Source organism: Sebastes fasciatus, chromosome 23 (genome assembly GCF_043250625.1).
Source record: "Sebastes fasciatus isolate fSebFas1 chromosome 23, fSebFas1.pri, whole genome shotgun sequence".
NCBI classification, from domain to species: domain Eukaryota; kingdom Metazoa; phylum Chordata; class Actinopteri; order Perciformes; family Sebastidae; genus Sebastes; species Sebastes fasciatus.
The window spans coordinates 3,228,534-3,245,234 of record NC_133817.1 but is presented as its reverse complement, the minus strand read 5'-3'; the positions used below and the strand labels follow the sequence as shown (position 1 = coordinate 3,245,234).

The 16,701-nt window shown below is 42.0% G+C and overlaps 1 protein-coding gene across 4 annotated transcripts in view; it reads left to right on the top strand.

Moving 5' to 3' along the window:
* kcnc2 (potassium voltage-gated channel, Shaw-related subfamily, member 2) overlaps positions 1-16,701 on the top strand; it is a 79,376-nt gene that overhangs the window by 44,992 nt on the left and 17,683 nt on the right. The window lies entirely within an intron of this gene.

The following is a 16,701-nucleotide window of genomic DNA, read 5'->3' as shown; positions in this document are numbered from 1 at the left end:
ATTATATTACGTCAGTGTAATTCACTCTCAATGCTTTGTCAGTGAATTGCACCGAGCTGTGAAGGCAGCACCAACGGACTGCAGAAGTTCCTTTTATTTTGGCGCGGGCTGTGTTCAGTGTCTGAATGTTTAATAGCTCGCCGCATTCAGCCGGTATAATGAGGGTAAAGAGTCTCAGGTACGACTCGTCTCTGGTTCAACGTTGGTTCGAGAAACGTCGTGTTGTCAAAACACATCAGCATTCAGCTCAGGGCCGATCGGTGCGGGTGTTGTCGGATCCGGCCTTGTCTTTTGTCACAGCGCCTCCTCAGCCGCCACTTACAACGTTCCTCATCGCCATAGCAACAGTGGCTTTCCCTACCTCGTCTCTCAGCGAGAGCCGCGGCCCTGAAGATGTTGAATAATGCTGATCTGCTGTGGGGGAATCGGTGAATGGAGCAGACACAGTGTGATGAGTTTGTCTTGGCAAAATGAGAGATCCACTGTTCAACATGATTCATTTCAATTCAGCAGACTTCTTTTATGAGCCGTAGCAAATGATTGAGCCCTTTGTTGGGAAAGTTATAACACATTTACTAGGGCAGTGTACTGGCAAGAATCTGTCCATACGTATCATGATACAGGAGGTAACGATTCAATATACTACGATATATTGTGATTTCTTTCAAATCTAATTTTAGGAAAACTGTCATACGTAGTATAAAGTACACACCACTTTATGTATGAAATCGGAGTATGTCATTATGTGAAATGTCTACTATGGGGACTAACATCATCACACATGAATACAGTTGGGCTCACAAGAGTCTCAGCTTTCCAGTGATACCCAATTTATGTAATTCTAAGACTGTTTAGGGACACCAGTATGCAGAAATATTCAAATACACAATTTTAGAATAGGAGAAAATAATATATTTTTACTGCAATCAAAAAACTTCTTCTGATTATCATAAAGTGGGCATGTCTGTAAAGGGGAGATTCGTGGTGGGTGCCCGCAGAACCCATTTACATTCACATATCTTGAAGTCAGAGGTCAAGGGATCCCTTTGAAAATGGCCATGACAGTTTTTCCTTGCCAAAATGTAGCGTGAGTTTGGAGCATTATTTAACCTCCTTCGCAACATTCAAGTGTGACCTGGTTGGTACTGATGGATTCTTTAGGTTTTTTAGTTTCATATGATTCCAGTAACTCTGGCTTTAAAACTGAAGTCGCTACAAACTCTGAAAGGGTATTTTTAGGAGGTTAATTAAAAATTGATACAGCGTTTTGGAGAATAGATACAGTATTGTAAAACATAATATCGTGATTATAGATTGGGGCTGTCAAAGTTAATGCAATAACGCATTAATGCCAATTTGTTTTAACGCCACTATTTCTTTGACACGATTGTTCTTTCGGTTGTAGCGGGCTCAGGTCATACTAGCTTGTCAAGAAGGAGGTTAAATAACCTTCCAAACTTTAAATGTTGGCGAGGAAAAACGGTCATGGCCATTTTCAAAAGGGGTCCCTTGACCTCTGACCTCCAGATATGTGAATGAAAATGGTTTCTATGGATACCCACGAGTCTCCCCTTTACAGACGTGCCCACTTTATGATAATCACATGCCGTTTGGGGCAAGTCATAGTCAAGTCAGCACACTGACACACTGACAGCTGTTGTTGCCTGTTGGGCTGCAGTTTGACATTTTTTTTACGCTAAATGCAGTACCTGTGAGGGTTTCTGGACAATATCTGTCATTTTTGTGTTGTTAATTGATTTACAATTATAAATATATACATATATTTGCATAAAGCAGCATATTTGTCCACTCCCATGTTGATAAGAGCATTAAATACTTACAAATCTGACATTTTGGGATGCAAAACGCTATATTTCACATTATGGATTTTCACTGACATGACACAGGAAAGTGACGATCCTCCACATGATCATGTATAAATCATTTCCTTTTGAGCATCTTGGAAAAACGTTTGTGTTAACTGCTCCTAGCAGCTCCTACCACGGACACACCACTCGTTGCTGATTGGTTAGGGCACAATATCAACTCCTCCCCAAACAGAAAACAGCTCACAAGAACATGATGTCAGACTGAATAATGAAGTGAAACGAGACGGTAATTCAGTCTGAGAAGGTGGCTGGAAAACGTGCACTTTCATAAATAGAAAAAACTCTTCCAGAATTTAAATTCTTTGCATGAATCAGGAGTTAAAATCGAGTTGTTGGTAACGGCCTCAGCCCGCCTGACCTCCACACTCCCTCTACTTCTCGGTCACACTGCTTCCTGTTTCTATTCATGTAAATCCTCATTTTGAGGTAATGCATCTGTCAGACTTTATTTCACCGGAATTCATAAATCCAGATTGAAAATTGCATAAAATTGCACCCCCGCTCCAGAGCCATCAGCTTTGACCTTGAACCACTGTGAGACGTCACGCCCCATCGTTTATTTATCCGAGCCTGGAGGAGAACAATAACCTTCTCCCCCGCCGACCGGGTAGACGGCAAACTGGGATCATTTATTTCTGCAGCTCACAATTAAATAAGTCTGGTACTACCTGTACCACGACGAGGTAGGAGAACTTTTTTACCCAGACTGCTCTGCTTCGGACCCTGCCAGCCCGGCTGGCTATTTGTGTGCGACCCACTTCGGCGCGGCTAAATTGAGCCCACGAAAATCTGGAGCAGGAAGCTCGTCAGAACACAAATAATAGCAAAGTGACCGATAAGAGGCTCATTTACTGGAGAAGGTACATGTTGTTTTTAGCAGGTTGTGATTGAAGGGAAGGGCAGCAGGAGATGGTGTGTGTGTGTGTGTGTGTGTGTTCGGTGTCCGTGTGTGGACACTAAGCGGGTATGTATAACGGTTTGACTAGCCTTGTTTCTCTCTTTTATTCCTTCTCTCCATATAATTGCATGTTTGTTTCTTTTAAATGACAATAATGTATTCATGTATTCAGGAAATCTTGGGAGGGCTGAGCAAATGCCTGCCAACTAGGCTTTTAATCACAACAGAAAAAAAAGCCCAGATACTGACATCAATTTTTACACTCTAGCACAGAAACACACACACACACACACACACACACACACACACACACACACAAATACACACAAATCATATGTTCCTCTCCACTTATCTACAAATGGATGACGGGAGGAAGGAGCGCTCCAATCTGTGTTTCACCAATACAACGCTGAATACTCTGCTATGTTCTTTTCTCATATAAAAACACTTTCTTCTTTGTGCAAATATATTGGCAGAGAAATGACCTCACCAGTATTTTTTTGAATGTTTTAGTCATTTGGCATCCTCTGGGTTAATCTCTATAAGAGAGTGCGTTTTAGCAGCCTGGGGCGGCTTTTTGTAATTGTTTTCAATGAGATTTTAAACGCTGCCTTTGCGTTGCCTTGTGTTTATCCGCTCTGTGAGTGCCCTGAACGCCTCGTAGGTGAACGAGCGGAAAAGCGCCCAACATCATTTGTGTTTTTTCTCACCGTGGTGAATTTTCCTGGACACCCAGAGCTTTATGACTTTACCAGGGACGCATCGATTCGACTTTTTCAGTCCCAATACCAATACCGATACCTGGGATTTGGGTATCGGCCAATACCGAGTACCGATCTGATACCTGTGTTTAATTAATAAGCTGTACAACAAAAAGGCAGTGCTGTGTGTTCCGTCTGATCTGGGCCTAAACACATTCTGCATTCACGAGTAGAATCTGGAGGCAACGGGACAAGATTTTGGCATCAGAAGCGTTCTGGTTTCCGTTTGTAGTCCGAGTAATATTGACCAATCATGTTGGACAGGGTCTGAAATTAACTTTTTTCACTGCCTGTCACTGTGGCAGGCAAGTATTTTTTTTGTCTGCCACTTTTGAAATCTCTGCGCTAAATGAAGGAATAACGTTTTAGATCTTATGTCATTCAATTTTCGATATATTTTACACAAAAAACATTATATACACGGTACATTACAGTGTTCGAATTACACCGTGGAGGGAGGGTAGTGTACACAGTACTGTACTGTACTTTATTGTTGTCATCTATAGTGGTTATTTGCATAAAAACACACAATTCAAATTATTATGAATATTTAAATATTTGCTTTAATTAAAAAAAATCTTGGTAAGTTGTTAAGGAGTTAAACAGGTCATAATTCCCTCTCTAATATCTATTTTATATTGATGTGAAAACATCTCCTAACAACTGGATTTATTCAAGTTCCTTGCCAAAAACTTAATTTTACGAGATTACATTTGAACACATCATGATAACGTTGTAATTTACCTTCACCCAATCGTCCTTTTTCCTGAGCAGCCTATGAACGTCTCATAATAGTAACTCAATGGCACCTCCGTTAACGTTACTAACTCCTCCTGTTGATTTAAACACAGATTTGTTGTTCACAGTGTCGCACTATCAGGGAAAAATAGGGTGCACCCCTCAGGTTTAGTAGCGCCACGCTGTTGAGCGCTTTTTTTCTCTCCACCGTGTAGAAAGCGGACAACTACTTTTCTCTATTCCCATCGCTAGCGTTTTCCCTGCCTGCCAAAGTAGCAGATGTCCTGATGATTTCACCCGCCACTGCCAACAATTTACCTGCATTTGGCTGGTGGCGGGTGCTAATTTCAGACCCTGATGTTGGAGCAGGCTTCGGTTGAATGCAGGTAAACAGTCAGTGTGGAGAGCAAAAGAGGTGGAACACATTGGCTGAAATGCAATCTGGGAACCCAACGACGGTTCCGGTGATTTAGCTTTTTATTGGTTTCAAATTAGCTTGTAAACTGGCTACTTGTGAAACAATCTGGTCGTGCAGCTTACCTCTTGTTTTGTTTTTTTTACGTCCACCTGCGAGCCGGCATCTCACTAGAACAAGAATCATCTGATGTCTCCTAACCAACCTCATGAATGCAGTGTTCACTGATTAAGCCAGTATATTTATTAATCACAGTTGTTCATTAAATGGCACAGATGGGCTTCATATGCATAATTCTCCAATGATAATGAAACTTTATTTTTGTCATCTGCATTTGAAGACATATTGCATGTTTCACACTATTTCTTGAGACACTTGCTCTGCTATTTTTGTTTGCTTTTATGATGTAGTCAAAGTAGTGTGAGATGGGTTTTTTTATGCCAAAAACAATCCCCTTGGATGTCTGATTTTCACAGTGTGTGTCTGAGCCACTTGGATGTTCAACTTGTCAATATTTTTCCTGACAGAAGCAGTCGGTGTTGAATCAACCTAGAATAAGACGTAAACATGAAACACCTAAAACCATTCTGCTTCACACGCTGCCTGTCCGCGTTCCTCCACCTCGACTAAAGCAACAGCTCCTGATCCCGGCGTCAAACCGCGCTCCCTCAACTTAAGACACCGCCGAGCCCGAAGCTCTTTTGTGCCACGCCGAATCAAACGCGTCATCGCGGGCCGCTGAAATATCAAGGCTGTTGAGTCAAACGAGGCGACTCGTCTTCCAGTCGAGCCTTGTCTTTGTGATCCTCCTCTGTTTCAGATTATCATGTCCGACTCTCAGATGTGTCCCAACCTTGAAATTTGATTAATGTCACATTTAGTCTCTGGGGATTTGGGAGCGGGATTTGAACGCAGAATCAAAAGGATTGTGTCTTTCATTGGGAATATGGGCAGTCAGTGTCCTCGGTGGGAAAATGGGTGTATGTAATGGCATCTTTTGGGCTATTAAGATTAGCCGTGATTTGCATAACTTTCTTTAGAGACCGGGGTGGCTTGGGGGCAAGGGATGGGTGCTACAATTCAACTGTGACATTTTAGAAAAGAGAAGGCACAGAAGCTGTCTGTTGACGTCAAAGTTTCAAATATTGGTAGAGTCCAACAGAAAATATGTTCAACATTTATAGCTGTTTGATTCTTTTCATTTAACCGAGTTTCTCCAAGCTGTAAGTAGAGTTTCCTTCCCAAACTAGGTCTCTAAATCAGCCTTCAAATGTATGTTGTTGTCCTATTTGGTCCCAATCTTCAACAATATTACTATGACTGCATACTTCATCTTGGTTTGATTACTGTAATACATCGGCTTACATGACCAAGCCTCCTTTTAGGGGAAACCGATCCCGTGTCTCTGATAGACGGTAACAGAGTAAACAGAAGAAGTTGAAACATGTCTCCAAACGTCTACTTTAAACAAACCGGTAATAGTAATAACGCTATGCTGAGGAGTTGCTGTGTAGCTGGTTGCATCAACAATAAATCCCAGATCGCTTATCTCTGATTTGTTCCCCTGCCGTGTCCTAAAAAAGATATAATAGAGGGTCTTTATGGCTGTTGTGTTGCGGGTTAACCGAGGCTTTCACACTGAGATCTGAGGCTCATAGGAGACGTGAATATTCACTGTTGGTATCATATGAAACAAAGGAATCCATTGATACTAGGCCACTGAGGCACACTTTGTGATATTGGGTTATAATAAACTTTGACTTCACTTTTACGGAGCCCCGACACTGACAAAAAGTCCTGTCATGTCCCGGTGATACACTCTTTGTGTACGGAGCCTCACTGAACACACTCTAATATTTATGCCGCTACGCAGACGTGCTCAAATAAACATCAGCTCTCATGAATCGACGGCACGTCTGAGCCATAGGCAGAGCGCCGAGATACTGATGGGCAGATGAAGAGATGAAAGGCAGAGGCAGCGAGACAGAGGCGTGTTGGTTATATTTAGTATCACAGTCTCCCCGGGATCTTCAAGCTGGTGTATTTTTGTCTGACTGGAGAGGTTGAATACAACCTTTTGTTTTATTTCCAGTGATGTTACGATAAGCGCTCACATGTCGTCTTCCCGCTGCTCGCTTTAATCTATGTCTTACATTCTTTGTTTTCCGCCAGGCGTGTTTTTTGGGGCAACTTTGACAGCGGCTGAGGAATATTTTGAGTTTAATGATACAGGACCATGATGGTGACAGGAAATATATTATATTTTAGACCCACTTCCTGGATTGTTAGCGGGGGAGCTACTCATCTTTGTTGCCCAAAACTTTGCTCACACAAGGGACCAGATTAGAAACTGTAAAAGTTTTCAAGAACTGGTTTCAGTCTAGATAACCACAAGGTGCTGCAGGAATGAGTCCTAAACCCCAGAAATGAGTTAGCAAGTATCGACAGCCCGTCCCGTCCTCCCTGTGCCGCCCAGGAGCGCATCCACAACGGCTTTTTCTTTCTTTTCTTTTTCTTTTCGCAACACAAGACCGCCAGCATCACACACAACGCTTCTGTTGCCATGATTGACAGTTGCTTCAACCGCCTCCCCGATAACGTCTGAACTCGCGCATGATCGTGTAATACGACATGCCGTGATTGGTCGTGGTCATACGTGTAGTCTTGCCAGTCACCCAACCAAGACACTCGGCGCTGTGATCGTTAGATCTGACATGGTGACCATCGTCAAAGACAAAAACATTGTGTAGTCTGATCCCGGCATAAAATCCATTTAGCTGCTTCCTCCGTCCACAGCAGTACATTACTTTGCTCCCGTGCTGGTACTCCTGTCTGTTCCTCCAAGCTGGGGGGGTTATTTGGGTATTAGTGACATCTCAACTTCCTGCATCAGAGCGTGCAAAATGAAGATCACGATTTTTTAAATCTGCCTCTCTCTGACCCTTTGAGTCTTTGTGTAAATTGTCTGGCTGTCTGTACCTCAGCTTACCCCCCCACCACCCTTCCCCTCCTTCCAGCGTCGACTTCACCGACTTAAAGTGACAATGAATTATTCAAATTAGAACGCCTGGAAATTTTCGATAGGCTATTTTTAGCCGCGGCATCTGGTTGGTTGCCAAAAGCTATGGGTTTAGAAGGGTTCCCCGAGTGAGCTGGCTGTCATGTCACACAGCGAGCTGTATAATGAGGACGGGGAGGAAGTGTGTGTGTGTGTGTGTGTGTGTGTGTGTGTGTGTGTGAGCGGGGGGGAGACAGTGACGGAGAGAGAACGAGGGGAACAGCAAATCCTCCTGTCATGTGGAAACGCTGTTGTGTTTTTGTTCTCTCTTCGGTTAGGAGTCTTGTTGTCGGCGACGCCCGCTCTCTCTGTCGGTTGTTGATTCTAAATTAGCAGCGAAAACAGTTTTATTGAAACCCATCCTTTTAGCTGAGTGAGTGACAGCAAACCCTGCTCTTGTTTTGTTATCTGCCTGTACGAAGAACAACAAAAAAAATCTTTTATCATGTTCAGGGAAAGGGAGATGGGAGATGGGAGAGAGAGAGGAAGAGAGAGAGGGAGAGGGGAACCCTTTTCCCTGCCAAAGAGCACACCCGTTCATTTTCCCCTCCGCTGCCTCCCATTTCTCTTCCCCTTTTGCGATTCAACATCTTGAGCTGTCAAAAAAAAAGGTGGCGTTACCATGGCGGCGGCTGATCAAGGGAAAAAGTGCAGCCCCGTGTACGACAAGAACATGCTTTTGTTTTGGGGACTTGTGATTGTAATGTAGGGCAATTCATTACTAGCCTTCCTATTCCTCCTGATATTCCCCGGGACTCATCGCTGTCCTCCCAGGAACCCGCTTTATTTTTATCCCGCTTTCTATTTAATAAAAAGAAAATATCATCACCAGGCTCGTCTCTATAGAATAAGGCTGAGATGGAAATCAATTACTTGGCGGTTTAATTATGTATGCGCTACGATGGTCTTTAAATGAGCCATTCAGCTAACTACGCTGCGTAATGTTGATTTAACCACTGTTTAATTTTAGAATGGGGAGCTCCATGTGACAAATAATACAGGCATCATGTCTGTTTCCCAACATGCACTCCTGCATGTTCTCCTCCTACAGGCTGGCTCAGTTATCACACAGCATGTCTAAGCACATATATACTGGATGTGTGTATAGCTAATGGACATCAGAAGGTTCTGTAACCTCACACGACCTGTTAGGAGGTCCGTCATTTCAAACACACGAAAGTGAAGCCAAAACGTCTCGATCGCCCCCTGGTGGCTGGCTGCGGTATAGATCATAAAGTCCGCCCCCTCCATGTTAGCGGATGGGATACGAACCAAACTAAAAAGTACAAAGTACGTGTGAGATACATTTTTCCCCAAAGATGGTTTCAGTCATTTTAGGTATTACTTATCACTTACTTTTTGTTACTTTTTCTGATATGTTTGGTTTTAATTAGTTATTTGATGTAATATAAATATAGAGGACAAAATCAAAATCAAATAATAAATGTCATTAAATGTAGCAAAAATAATATGAAAAATAAAAGTAGGCATTAATTGATAAAACGTGACATAAATTGAAATTTGTTTAATTGCTTCTTTATTTATTTGTCTTTGTATTAATTCTCTTATTTATTTACTCTTCTATTTAATTTTCCCTTTTATTTATTTATGCATTTATTTTTATTATTTTCTTAAACCCGTCTATTTATTTTTGCATTCATTTTGTATTCATTTATTTATTGTTTCCAATTATTTTTTTATGTATTTGATATTTATTTTTAAATATATGTATTCATTCATTTATTTATTTATTCCTGCATGATTACAAAAATAAATAAATAAATATAAGCAAAAATAAGTAAATAAATAAATTTAAAATTTAATAAAAGTGAATGCATAAATAAAAGTGAAAATTAAACAGAAGAGTAAACAAATAAGGGAATTAATACAAAGATAAATAAATAAAGAAGCAAATTAAAACACATTTTATAAATTAATTAATGGCTACATTTATTTTATTTATTTATCGAGTCATTTATTTATTTATTCATTTATTTTTTAATTTTGGCAGGTTCCGTCCTCCATATAAAACGGGGTGAGACGTCATGATTGACAGCTTTTGGCTTCACTTTTGTACAGTTTGAGGAAGTGGAGACGCTTCATCCATTTTTGTATACAGTCTATGACACAAACCCACAGAACTTAGGTTTAATTTCTAGTCACATATACTGTATGTTAGCCTTTATGATGCACAAGATATGATGATACACAGAGAGAAGAACTTTCTATACTCTATACCCGCCTCCTCAATACATATGTATTGTATGCATTTAGCAGACTGCCCTCCAGAGTGAATTACAATGAGTGCAGCAGTAAAACAGCATAAATAAACAGACTTGTCAGCCTCGTTCTCCTTCGCTCACACTGGAAAGGTCAAAGAAGTGAAGAAGGTCTTTGTCTGGCTGGCATACATTGACTTATTTATTGTCTGTTTCAGTCGGCTGAGTTAAAACAGAGAGTATAAAACAACATTTCATGATTCTCAGTGTTTCAGCCCAGCATGTCTCTGCGTTGCATTCTGGTATATTGATGCCACTGTTGGTGGAGGAGATGTTATTTTCCTGAGTGATTGACATGTGGTGTGTATGTACTGTATGTAGTGGTTGCCTCAGGGATTTAGACCTATTCATAGAATCTGTGTGTGTGTTTGTGGCTTTCACCATCCCTCCTCCGTATTGTCTAAGAAGCATGGTGGTAGCAGGTGACGAACACAACAGAAGGAGCTGCATGTATACATGTGGCCACAGTCTGTTTCTTTGTGCATGTGAGTGGGAGGAGGGTACGTTCAACACCAAGCATGTCAAGCAAGCATTCATATACCACTATTTTGTTTTGCTAAATAAGGGAAGAGGAATATACTGTAGGTGCTGTCTGGAGTAGAGAGGTTTTACTGATGAGGAGAAGGGTGTTGATCAGCTGTTGTTCATGCTCAGCAAGCTGATCATAATAGTGTTAAGTCCGGGTAAAATGATCAGCTAAAGTTAGCTAAGTTGTTTTTTCCGACCCCATCCAGCTGCCAAAAACCTCTAAACCTCTAAACCTGGAGGGATCAGAGGTTGCCAGAACTCATCAACAATCAGCTGCGGAGTCTATTTGACTTTTGTTTACGAGCTCTGGTTCATTGGTTGCTAGGCAGCATGAAGAGAGGGAGGGATGGATGGATGGAGAGAGAGAGAGAGAGAGACGGTCCTGTCATGAAGTAGGTGATCAGTGTCGCTCCCTGGTGTGTTGTCAGTATCGTGGGTTGGTGGTGATGTGGAGGAGAGGTGAGGGGTGGGGGGTCTCTTTGAAGAGACACAACACCGCTGAGTGACAGACACACAGCAACAGACGGAGGGATATCTCTGGCCGGGGGTCTCTGCTTCCAGCTGGAGCTGAGCTCAGTGTCTGTCTGTGGGAGAGAGAGAGAGGACAGCTCTGCTTATCTCTGCACATAATAAACCCACTGATGTTGTGGTCATTTACTGTAAAATGAGGTTTAACTGTCACATTTAGCAACATTCAGCAATTCATTACAGTAAAAAAATGCTTTAGTTGTTGTTTTATTCTCCTTAATAGACTTTATCTTGATGTGATTTACATACGTTTGATATTAAGTGACAAGATGCAGACGAGGAATATGTGGTTCAGTGTGAATGCAAGATTGCTACCACTTATCAGGCAGCCTTTATCACAATGTTATAAGTTGTAATTAAAGCTTCAGTAGGCAACAATTTTTTGGCAAACTTTGGGCAAAAATTGTCCATAGTTAATCACAATTAATCGCAAATGAATCACACATTTTGTATCTGTTCAAAATGTACCTTAAAGGGAGATTTGTCAAGTATTTAATACTCTTATCAACATGGGAGTGGGAAAATATGCTGCTTTATGCAAATGTATGTATATATTTATTATTGGAAATCAATTAACAACACAAAACAATGACAGATATTGTCCAGAAATCCTCACAGGTTCTGCATTTAGCATAAAACAATATGCTCCAATCATAACATGGCAAACTGCAGCCCATTAGAACCCATTTACATTCACATATCTGGAGGTCAGAGGTCAAGGGAACCCTTTGAAAATGGACATGACAGTTTTTCCTCACCAAAATGTAAGCGTAAGTTTGGATCGTTATTTAACCTCCTTCACGACAAGCTAGTATAACATGGTTGGTACCAGTGGATTCATCAGGTTTTCTAGTTTGATATGATACCAGTATCTTCACTCTAGCTTTAAAACTGAGCCCACTACAACCTAAAAATCACAAGTTGCGTTAATGCATTATGAAATATGAAATTCATTTTGCATCCTTAGACAGTTCCGTTCAAGAAATGTACACACAGGTTGATCATACAGTTGACACTTTTCATAGACGTATTAAAACACATTCAAACAGTCATGACAGTTAAACACATCACATCATATTCTCTGGATTCAGATTTAGCAGCACACTGAGTTTGGTTTAATAGCCACAGGATAGACTGATGTATAAAAGAGCTCTTCCGCCTGTTGTGTTTCTCTATATTGGAGGACAGAAGTTGGTTTAAACATTCGAGGAGTCAGATAAGATATTGTTAGCAAGTCTGAGCATGCTCCTGTTGTGAGATGCTGAAGATGGATTTACACACAGAATTACATGTATGCTGTCTTTGCATACTAAACAGCGACGCCAGCACTCGTGGACGTGCAGTTGAACACGTCTGCAGACTTGATGTGTGTACACAGAGGAAAAGCCCTAAATCCAGATTGAAATTATAACCGGGCAATCATTCAGAAACAGACGGCATACCACATACGAGCCTCAAACCCCCAAACCCCGCAGGTTTAATTATGTCAGTGTGTAGACGTGTGTGTGTGTGAGCCTGTGTGTGTGTGTGTGTGTGTGTGTTTGAGTTAGCAACGCCGGGGTCTCCTTAGTTTGATGATGTCACGGCGGCTTACAGCGAGCCAAAGCAGCATGGCGGTGGGATGGTGGTCTCGGGCCAGGATCCGGGCAAAACAGCCTCCACTCACAGTGTCAAACAGATGGTGGCGGTCCCAAGGAAGCGGGGCGGTTTCTGAAGCGGAGCTTGAGCAGAGCGGTGGGCTGCCTGGTTGTGTGAGGAGGGATTTTTCAGTGGGAGGATGCCAAGGTTTGCCCATCCAACGTGTTGCTGTGCCAACAGATGAAAGGATGTACCGGAAAACGTGTGACCCACGAGGGTCGTTCTGTTTTTAGCTCTCTGAGTGCCGGAGCGACCAGGATTCACCACCGAGTGGTTCAGATTCTGGAAGAGCTCAATTTATGATTCATTTTGGCAGATCTCAGTCACAAGATGACTAATCACTTTCTAGCTTAGCGGATAATTTCCTTCACTATAATATACATAATTCAAAAACAGAATTCTATTCCCAAATACTGTTTAACTATAAGGCTTGGTTCAAAATTCAAAAAAGTGACACACACTGTGTCTAGAAAGACACAGCTGAGCATGACAATCAAAATTCAATTCACCTCCATTGTATCGGGGTGGCATGCACACATCTCAGAGACCGATATCTTAGAACCTGGGAACGTAAATCAAAGCTGTCTGCATGGGTAGATACCATAAGGGGTTAAGTGAGAAAATGTGTTCTGGGTGAATTGACACTTAAAAGATTATTTCTGGCTCATCTGCCACCCCATTTCTACTTCATGCGTGTTGAGCAGATCAGCTATCTGATATCAAACAAGCTTAACGCAAACACATCCAAGAGAACCACCTCAAGAGACGCATTGAAAGGTCACGATTAATCGCCAGACTGTCCATAGCTAATTGTGATTTTTTTAATCTGTTCAAATGTACCTTAAAGGGAGATTTACCAAGTATTTAATACTCTTATCAACATGGGACTGGACAAATATGCTGTTTTATGCAAATGTATGTCTATATCTAATATTGGAAATCAATTAACAACACAAAACAATGACAGATATTGATCCAGAAACCCTCACAGGTACTGCATTTAGAATAAAACAATATGCTCAAATCATAACATGGCAAACTGCAGCCCAACAGGCAACAACAGCTGTCAGTGTGTCAGTGAGCTGACTTGACTATGACTTGCCCCAAACTGCATGTGATTATCATAAAGTGGGCATGTCTGTAAAGGGGAGACTCGTGGGTACCCATAGAACCCATTTACATTCACACATCTGGAGGTCAGAGGTCAAGGGACCCCTTTGAAAATGGCCATGCCAGTTTTTGTCAGCAAAATTTAAGTTTGGAGCGTTATTTAACCTACTTCGTGACTAGCTAGTTTAACATGGTTGGTATCAATGGATTCCTTAGGTTTTCTAGTTTCATATGATGTTCATAAGCTATTTAAAAAGATATATTTTTTTAATACCTAGTAGCAAAATCTAACTAAATGTTCTGCTTCAAACCATATTTGTTGGCGTTTAGCCAATTTTTCACTGCAGTCAAAAACCTATTTGCTCTCCCGCTTGCAGCACACAAAGGGAGGCCTGCACCTGTATTAACGGGGCGGTCTAGTAGCAATCTAACAACACCATAAATTACATCTATTTATCCTCAATAATAAAAATCTATTTCAGCTCTAACATTAATATAGGAAATTAGTTAAGTCGTTACCAAAAAAACGATCATTCACTTGACGAATCTATCAAAACGTCATCACTTTATTAATGTTGACGAAACTGACGAGTTCTATTCATTAAAGAAAGTTGATTTAATAAATAATGACTTAAAACACTGAATCACTTAATGTACATTGAGGATTTTGTTCGAGAGACAAGTAGACCCAAACAGCTCAGTCAGTCACAATCAGGTGGCGATGTGAGGTCGGACACCAGGCTGAAGTTAGTTTGATTATTAGATTGTTCCATTTTAATTTATGGAATACATGGTATAATCTGCTGTAGGCTCTAGGAAATAAACATACATACATGAACAGACCAGTAGCTGCAGGCTAATCACATTTGATTTGTCACCGATCGTTGACAGGCCGTTTGCAGACCACCAAGTTTTTCCTTTCCATAACGTGCTAATGCGTCGTCCACGCCGATGTATCAGTTACTGTTTACAACCCGACGCCGCGTAGCTCCGGTGTCGGCGTCCTGGAGGCTCCAGGCCGAGCGGCAGATGTAATCCGCCGGGGGGGATCGTGTGATCGAAGCCGTTTGATCTGGCATTTTCCTCATGTCTCTGCTGCCCGGCCGCGGACGGGCTGAGTTCGAGGGAGTGGCAGAGGCGTCTCGTGAAAAATGATGTGATTACGAGGAAGGCCCTCCCCGCTTCAGGACTGTGACAGCGATCACATCCCATCATTGTTCGGGGCGGTGATAGGCCCGCTGGCTGAATCTGTTGAGTCCTAATAAATCTTTCAGTTTGTACAGTACATGTAGAAAGATACACAGAGCCGAGCTTTCGAAGAATACGGCTGTCGTTTCTCATCCTGCCCGGTTTTCCCCTCACTAACCGGTCAAAGACGGAGTAGATGTGATTATAACATGTGCGAGGAGACGTGTTTTTTTATGATTGATTGTTTCCTGGAGGAAGACGTCCAGCTCTTCCTGTGGGTGTTGAGTGACTGATAGGAGTCTGAGCTTAATGTGATGCAGCAACTGATATGAAAACATTCAGCTCAGGCTCGGTGACATAATGCTGAAACAAACACAACAAATCGAAGGTTCTGCCAGTTGCTGTTTATAGTGAATAAGAATTAACAACAGCTTTGTGTAAGAGGAGAAAAAAAGATCCTTGATATTTCAGTGACACATAAAGCAACGTATAATGCCGTGCTAGTTGCCCATGGAGACTGACGTGTTCATTACAGTGTGCAGAACAAACCTGCTCTAACAATCCTGTTGTTTATACCAGTAGTGTGCGCCCGAAAAAACCCTGTTTCACTCATAACTGAGACCCACAATAGACCCGTTTTTGTCTTTTTTAGGGGGGTACAGGGGGTCTTTAGAGGGAGATAGCAGGTCAACAGTAGATGTCACATAGAAGTGGTGAACATCATCTGAAAGCTGAGAACCTGAAGATTAATTTGAGATGCAGCTCAGCACTGTGTGTCAAGTTGTTCTAGTCATAAATGTGTAAGTGTATGAGTTTATCATACATGTGGCTCTTCATGGCCACATGTTTGAAGGTCACAGGTTTGGCCTCTGCAATAGCCACCTTGGCCGTTAACCGCTGTGCCACCGAGCGAGAAAAGCCTTAAATGTAATGAAAAAGACGGGTGCAAATGGGGCGAGTCCTCGGGCTAAATTAGATCTGCATTGTTCAGAGACGGACTGTCTGTGCTACATCCGCCCTGCACTGCCTTCAAAGAGCAATTTATAGAAGTACAGGACTCATTTAGCATGCAGAGTGTGTGTGTGTGTGTGTGCTGGAAATCAGGATGTCTAGAAAGCATGTGCCTGTTGCAATCACATGGTAGAGTAGCGCCTTTGCATTTTTAATGCCTGTCATAAATAACCTTGTGAGGATACATGGGTATCAGTGTGCACCTGCAGGTTGGTGTAATAATGTGTATGCATGTGCGTTGGGTGTCTGGCTTGTTTAATGTGACGTGATTCAGCTGTTACAGGCCAGTGTGCGCTGGGGGAGAGGATATATCCTCGTCGCTCTGCAGAACGCCGCGATATTACAGCCCAGCACGAGACGGCGGTTGTCATTAGTTAGCGCAGCATCCGAGCAGCCGAAGGAAACAGCTCAGGTCGTCCTGCTGCTCGTTTCAGCCGGTGTGTCATGATAACAGGGCAGACAAGAGAGGAGTGAGATCGGGAGAAAGTCAGAACGGAGCAGCGGGAGGAGGAACTGCTGTGTTAGGAGTTTGCATGTTTAAAGGAAAAATAAATCCTAAAACTAACACCTTAATCAAAGCTGCTTTTCTACTTCTACTCACACACAGTTTGGTCTTATTCTGCATGCACGTCACCGGGAACAGATGGTAGAGATGGGAGA